This window comes from Lactuca virosa, chromosome 5 (genome assembly GCF_052849685.1).
Source record: "Lactuca virosa cultivar CGN04683 chromosome 5, Lactuca_virosa_CGN04683_v6, whole genome shotgun sequence".
NCBI classification, from domain to species: Eukaryota; Viridiplantae; Streptophyta; class Magnoliopsida; order Asterales; family Asteraceae; genus Lactuca; species Lactuca virosa.
In genome coordinates this window covers 198,006,276-198,014,042 of record NC_136430.1, presented here as the reverse complement: position 1 = coordinate 198,014,042, position 7,767 = coordinate 198,006,276, and the positions used below count along the sequence as shown (strand labels likewise).

Here is a 7,767-nt window from a genome sequence, read left to right as displayed (position 1 = left end):
ACTGTTCGCAACCAACTCTTATAGCATGAATTGATTGGTCCATTTGTGTTAACCTCCGGTCCATATTATTCAACATAGCCATCATAGCTGCTATTTCTTCAGTTTGTGCACCTCCACTGCCTTTGATTCCTTCTTGCCTAGGGTTGTGGTACTCACGAGAGTGCTTCGTGAATTCTTCAATCAGCTCCTTGACCTCCCTTGGATTTTTCTTTGTTAAAGGTCCTTGAGAATCAAGGAGTTGTCTTGTCATAACATTGACCCCATGATAGAAGATTGACATCTCTTGTTGAACATTAAGATCATGTTGAGGGCAATTTCTGATCAAGCCTTTGTAATGCTCCTATGCTTCGTATAATGACTCCCCCGGTTGTTGTTCAAAGTTGGCAATTGCCTTCTTGAGTTTAGCTATCTTGGATGGTGGGAAAAATTGGTCAAGAAACTGCTCACACATTTGAGCCCAAGGGGTGATCGTACCCGGTGGAAGTTATTTTAACCATTCTTTAGCAGCTCCCTTAAAAGTAATGGGCAACATCCTCAGCAAGACGGTGTTTCTATTGACATTTGGGACATTGAAGTAATCCGCAATGTCATTGACTTCATCGAGATGCTTGAAAGCATCCTCATGATCCTTCCCATAAAATGGGATATCCTTTAGTGCATTCAAGATGTGCCCCTTCAGCTCGAATGTGGCAGTGGCAGGTATTGCGGGTTGGATTAAACCGGGACCCACATCCTCTCGGATCCGCTTCTTGTAAGCTCCCATGGACATCTCCTTAATGTTTGCCATTTCATCATCTTGCTTGTCTTCGGGCTCACTCGCAAATATTTCAAATTCTGGGTTTGACTCGTATTCTGATTCGTGTGGATTAGAAACTGGATCAAGTTCTTAAACTTTGCCTTTATCCTTTGGGGTTGAACTTGACTCTCCTGTCTTCTTTCCCGACTTCCTTGAAAAGGCTGATTTTAATTCTTGTAGTGGCGTCTTCTTTGGCGTGTGATCTTCCTTCGCGTTCTTATTCTTATTTTTGTGAAGGGCTGACTCCGGATCTTCAAGTGGTGGCACCAAAGGTGTGTTAGAGCCTCTGGTCATGAACTCCTGCAAACTAAACAAAATAACAACGTAAAAACGAACTAAAATAGAAAAATAAACTAAAAACTAAAGAAAACTAAAAATCACAGTTCTCACGTCGTGAATCTTTAAGATTCACGTCGTGAGTCCTGTAACAGATGAAAAAAATTCAAACCTTGCTGGAAAATTAACTTTTTGCAGGTTTTATCCCACAAAAAGTACCGGTTAATCAAAAGCAAATAAATAAGTTATAAACTAAGCCGTTCCCCGGCAACGGCGCCAAAAACTTGATGTGCACGATAGTACCCACTAATTTTATAATATATAACCTAACTAACTAACTAACTAAATTGCACCTAGGCAGTGTACCTAGTCGAATTATAGAATAGTTTGGTAAGTCGGGTGTCGATCACAGGGAACGGTGTTGACTAATTAATTTATTTACTACTAAACTAACCTAATTACTAACGAGCTAAAAAGGGGTTTTTATCTAATTTTGCAAGTTTAGATGAACTTAATTCTTTAACAAAAACTCAATCAATAAACAAAACACTTCTGTTAGTTCGAATCCGCTTTCACTCAATAGTTATACATTAGCTAGGACTATTACTGTTGGTTACCAAATTAAGAAGTATTAGCAATTTAGTTCTAAATCTACTAATTATTAATCAATTCATGTAAATCTATGTATGGTCATACAATAGTTAACACAGAATCAATTATTAAATAAGATTGGAGCCATGAAAGATTGATTAATCAAAACACAATTACAGTCATAATATGAGTTCTCTAACACAGCTTAATTCAATGATTCAATTATTTATCTAAGATTGGTTTGATCTTAGCTCTAATACCTAGTGTTCACTATATTATTAGGTATTCAAATTCATACAGATTTATGTTAACTAACTACACAGAACAAGAATTTAAAGCAATCAAATAATTAATTCAAGCATGCTAGGTAAAATCAATCAACACAAGCGTATCACCAACAAGTAAAGTCAAGTCTAACGCATTAAAACCATGAGTTCCAGCTTCATCTAGCTAACAGAAGCAGCTAGATTTAGCTGGACATACTAACAGCTAAATAAACAAAAACCATAATCAAGGACATGTTTAAGTGTACCAATCTATAAACCAAATTATGAACTTCTTCTTCCTTGGTGTTAAAACCAACTCCCAGAGCTTCTTCTCCTCTGAATTTCGTCTCTAGGAACCCTTCTAAGCCAGCCAAAAAGTCCCCCAATCGTAATGGAGAAGAGTATATATATTTTCTCCAAAATCACCGTTCACGTCGTGAGAATGTAAAACTCACGTCGTGAACTCGAGGTAATCGTGATCGTCAAGGATTCCTTCACCCGGATGCTTATCTTCTAACTCTTTCCACTCACGTCGTGAACCATCAACTGTTCACGTCGTGAATACGTCTTTTTTGGGTGTTTTTCTTGTCTTTCAAGCCTTCAACCTTCAAAGTTCCATCCTTTAACGCTTCTAGTCCCTTTTCTTCAAAATGTCTTCTTTTTGGCTGCAAAATATAATTTAACCTTATAAGTACCATTATTCTATGCAAATGACCAAAATATATATAAAAATGTACTTAAATATTGCCTAAAAATATGTATAAATATGGCAATATCATTGCCAAATTAAACATTTAGAAGTAAGATACCATCTGGTATCTTATAATAGTTAGAATAACTCATTTATTTTATATTAGATGCACTAAAACTCAATGAGTCAATTTATCAACAGACTTACTGTGAACTTGACCGTTCACAATCTTTGACCTAAATTCTGGGATGTCACACTTAGAACCATAAAGTCTTGAAATTTAAGACTTTGCATGTCCAGAAAGTTCTTAATACATGGTATGAACCCATTAAGACCTTTCAACTACATGCATGGGACACTTTTAGCCATTAGGACATCATTTTTATCACTTAGGACCCTTTCTAGGGTCTGAAAGGACAGCTTATTTAATTCAAAACTTAACATGCACCAACTTGGGACTTTTGGGACAAGAAATGGTTTCATAAAGCTAGCATGGAAAGATCTACATCATACAAGCATAAAGGTTGGAGCTTTTTACCTCCTGGAGCTTCTCGAGCACAAAGAGACCTCAGATTTACAAGCTTGTCTTCCTTCTCCAACTTCTTGATGCAACACCTTCTTCTCCAACTACTCAAAACATACACTTTTAGCTCACACATTCAAGAAAGGGGTTAGGGTTTGGGGAAAATGGCTCAAAACTATGGAGGCTGAGATGATGGAGGGTTTTGAGCTCATAAGGACGTTTATATAACACCTAAACCCTAAATATTAGGGTGTCCATCTATCGTGAGTACGCCTAGTACACTTAGCGTACTCGTCTTGTTCTCAAAGTTGCAACTTTAGCCCTTAGGCTTCTCATTGCTCAACTCTTTCAACCCCAGGGACTACAAATGACAGAATAATAATAAAAGAGAGGATTCGGAAATACGTGCAAATCTCGGGATGTTATAAATTCTCTCTTTTTTGGTAAGTGGGAGTTTATTTGTACTCAACCAAAGTTCTTTGGCTTTGTCCTAGGAGTGCGTACTCGTGGGCTCGGGGCTCATCTTTCCTTCGAGTCCTTGGCCTATGCTTTTAAGCCGAGACCTTGGCTGGTCCCTTATTATGAACCTTAACTAGTCCATTTTGCTAGGGTACTCTTTTTAGCTAGAGTTTACTGATTACCCTTTTGATACTTTGTTCTAAGTCCTGGGCCTAGTCATAAGTTAAGCCAAGATCGTCACCCCGTGGCGTTTAGGACATCGGTATTTTTATAACAAGGGGAAAGGTTACGAGCCTTTAAAGCATTTGTTCATGTCATGTGCATAGGTAATAGTCCTTTGGATTATACTTACATGTTTAGGGAAAGGTTATGAGTCGTTGACACCTATTGGTTGCATTCCTCCATCAATTTCGCTCAAGTGACGCGGATGATCAGTCCTTCTTGTCACTTGGTAAATGTTCACAAGCTCTTATTGAAAGGATATCAAGCTTGAATAATCTTTGACCCGAAAATTGGCTCGGAACAAGCTTGAATAACCCTTGGTGTGTCTTTTTCTGTCTTTTCTCCTTGCTCTAGGAGTAAAATGGCGCTGATTGTGCGCATTCCAAGTTTCGGATATGGGCCTCCCATATTGTGCTTCCAGGTGGCAAGCATTATTTTGGAGCATCCCTACTATCCTTCTCGTACGCCAGAGGTGTCTAGGCCATGCTAATGGACCTGGCGTCAACAATTGTTTCGATGGTAATATATAGAGCGAGGATGCTATATGAATATGCAACGTGGTCTTCGTGGCATATTAGAGTATGGTAAATATGATAAGGTTGCTATAAGAATATACAAAAAGGTTGTTTTCATGATAATCGATAGCATGACTATTGCCAAGAGCCAAGAAACAGAGATGCCGAGGGGTTGTAAGTAGCACGGCTGCTATCTTGATATCTAAAGTAGGTCGATGTGTGTATGATGTCGGTTTTCAATCTAATCCTTTCTATCACAATAATATTTTGGCCCATTTTAACATGAGCTGGCCCATTTTAACATTGTTGAGCTAACCCATTAAAATTTTGAGTTAATGGAAGCCCACAAAAACTGTTAGAGCCCGAAAGCTGTTGAGCCCAAAATGGAATTGCTTGGCCCACTTAGGGGAATCCAAGGTTGAAATGTCAACAACATTATCAACCCAACTTCCTTTTTTTTAAGAATGAAGGGCGAGTCCGGACCGCAATACGCATCCTAAAAACATATTTTGTTGGGCAGAGCTACGAAATTTGAGCACTAAGCGGCTGACTCTTATCTTGCAATATGTCATTTTTTTTGTTGAGCTAGCCCATTAAAAATCTGATTAAATGGTAGCCCAAGAAATTGTTTGAGCCCAAAATGGAAATGCTTAGTCCATTTGGAGAAGCCCAAGATAAAATACAGGGAGACCAAAACATATTTGATGCAGCTCATCTAGTCATGGCTAAAGTCCAGGATAAGAAATGGTAGTCTGTTTTCGAATTATAGACCCAAGGAGGAGATGGAAGCCCGTGTGCTAATTTGGCCCAATTCTATTTTTGGTTATATTAGGGTTAGGCATCCATTGGCTGAAAAATGTTGCGGCCGTCTCCTTCTGAAAACCTGTCACGGATGTCAAAAAAATAGTGTCCGACCATCGGAGCTCCTAGTGGCTACTCGCCAGAGTTCATCGTTGGTTGAGGAGTATCGGAGACATGGGCGGATTATATATAGGGTCAGGAGGGGCTTTGGCCCCCCTGATATTTGGGTTAGAAATAGTAAATATATCTTCAAAATTTTTAATTATAGGCCTGTTAGTGTAGAAATTGGGCTGTAGCCCCTCCTAATTTCAGTCCGATTTCCAAACCTAGCGACAAGAAGTCAAAATCTTTTCGTATCTTACCATGTTACCCAGTTCCTCCACCATCGTCACTAGTCGCTACCTCCTTACCTTACTCAGTCGCTGGCCGTTGCCATTCACCACCGCAATAACAGTCACCGAAAATCAGGTATATAATGCTCCTGTTCTTCTCCTGTTCTCTCGTTCTCTCAATCTCTTGGATTCATCTATTCTTGAAATTAGAATAGTAGAATTAGAAATTAGAATTTACAAATCTGAAATCTCAATTATCATATCCTGAGTTAGTTTCTGTTTTTGACTTAGCTGTCTAGTACTCTAGTTTATGATTTGTTTAGCTCTTCAAGATGTCGATTAAGGACACCACACTAACAAAAAAAAATAAACTGATTTGGTTCTGCTTCAGAGAAAATCAAAGTGTACATGGGACCCCACGATGGGTTGTATTGTTAAAAAACTTCATACGACATTGGAGTGTCGGTCGCCAGCCCGTCACCACTATCCATCGCAGAGCCGACAGTCACCACCGTCCACCTGCTTTTGAGTTGTTATGCACTTCCGCTACTCTTTCTTGTTCACAGAACTGAAGAAAATTAGGTATGCTCCTGAGTGATCTCCTGTTCGGTTGTTATGTATTCTCTCTTTTCCAATTCTGCTGGAAATTAGCAGCCAATCTATTTAGTATTAAAACTTGAGTATTGAATTTGTTTCCTCCGTTCGCTATTTTGCTTGTCATTGGGATATGGTATACAACTAATTATGATTTCACACACATTTAAATGGATTTTTGCAGAAAATTGCTAATGTTTGTCTACAAAGAACTAATTGATGAGTAATATGAATTATTCCTCCATTTGCTTGTTGTTGGAATTTGGGAATCAACTAATTAGAATTTCACACACTGTTAAATGTTCTCTTTTGCAAAAATTTTCTAATGTTTTGTCTAAATTGAGCTAATGAGTGATGAGTGATGAGCATTGCTTCTATTTATCTAATATTTGATTTTTATTGCCCTAAATTTGATTTAAGTTAGAGGGTTGATTTTGAATGAATTTTTCCTCCATTTTGATTTTTATAGATACAATCATTGTAATTTTAGGTATTTTGGTATTTAATTGCTGAAATAAGGCTTGTTTATTTGTAAAATCCTTAATTTTAGTTTCTAATACTTTCTCCCCCAAAGTTATATGTTCAAGCTCCGCCCCTGATTGGAGAAGCATTTCGTCGACGATGCTCATCGATTGCATCACCTGTTGAAGGAAGTCGGGTTATTGGAAACCGCCGACTGAGAGTAGTCTGATGCTCATACAGTTTTCCGATGTTGAAGCTTCAGCTTCCAGAGGGTCGTCATTTGAGAGGAGTAATGGAACAACATGTGATGATCGGTGTTTCCTTTTGGTTCCCAATGTTGGTGGCGACGGGTATTAAAACTGCTGTCGCCGGGGATCGTCATGTTGAGGGAGTTACAGACGGTGACCGATGAGTGGAGATGGTAGGCCGTTGATGATTTGGATTATGTCGGCAGCATCGATGGGTAAGGAAGAAACAAGGGCGATACTTGTCGCCGTCAATGCTTCTTCTGAGTTTGCAGACGAACAGTGGTGAGATGCTACACCTGATATGGAGGCTGCTGGCGACTTGTGATGGTTGGGTCGTATCGTCGGCGGCGATGTGTGAAGAGGTGGATCAGAGCAGCATTTCGCTGGTGTAGCTATTCTAGTGCGTTGTTGAGATGTATGGACCCACATTCTTTGATGGTCTAGCTGTTTCTTTTGTGTTAGATGATAAGAGGAAAAGGATAATCCCTTTTATATTTTTATGTATCATTTGTACATATTGAGCTGTAAGCTGTTATTTTTGAGGTTTTTACTAGGAAACACAGACCATTTTCTATTCTTTTTTTTACGAAGAAGTAAAATGTAAATAGGTAGGGTAAATTTTTGAATGGTCTTCAAAAATACCTCATGTATCTTGCTGATAGAATACACAAATTTTTTTCTTTTTTCTATTGAAATGAGATAAACAAATGCATTTTTCTTGTATTTTTAATAAGATTGGTACAACTTATGAGCTGTCATTTTCAAGATCTATTTCTTTTTGATAAATAAGATCTATTTTTGTGAAAGTGGTAAATATGAACATGGTTCCTTGGGTTTTTGCTAAGTTTTATGATATGTATAAGCTTTGCAGCTGTGTGTACAAGCAATAGTTCAAATAATGAGGTTTTACATAATAAACTACTAACTAAAAGGAATTTACTTATGATATGAGCTGATAAGAGTTTAAGAACTCATAAAACTTCCTTTGTTC

General features: G+C 38.2%; 1 long non-coding RNA gene and 1 other non-coding gene across 2 annotated transcripts; both read left to right on the top strand.

Annotated features, from left to right (window-relative positions):
- The first annotated feature begins 296 nt into the window (after positions 1–296).
- LOC145118290 (small nucleolar RNA R71) lies at positions 297–403 on the top strand. Its single transcript, XR_013713248.1, has one exon. It is a non-coding gene; the product is annotated as a small nucleolar RNA R71 (small nucleolar RNA).
- Positions 404–5,206: 4,803 nt separating this feature from the next.
- LOC145117679 (uncharacterized) lies at positions 5,207–7,465 on the top strand. Its single transcript, XR_013712750.1, has 3 exons — positions 5,207–5,608; positions 5,864–6,054; positions 6,641–7,465. It is a non-coding gene; the product is annotated as an uncharacterized LOC145117679 (long non-coding RNA).
- Positions 7,466–7,767: the final 302 nt, after the last annotated feature.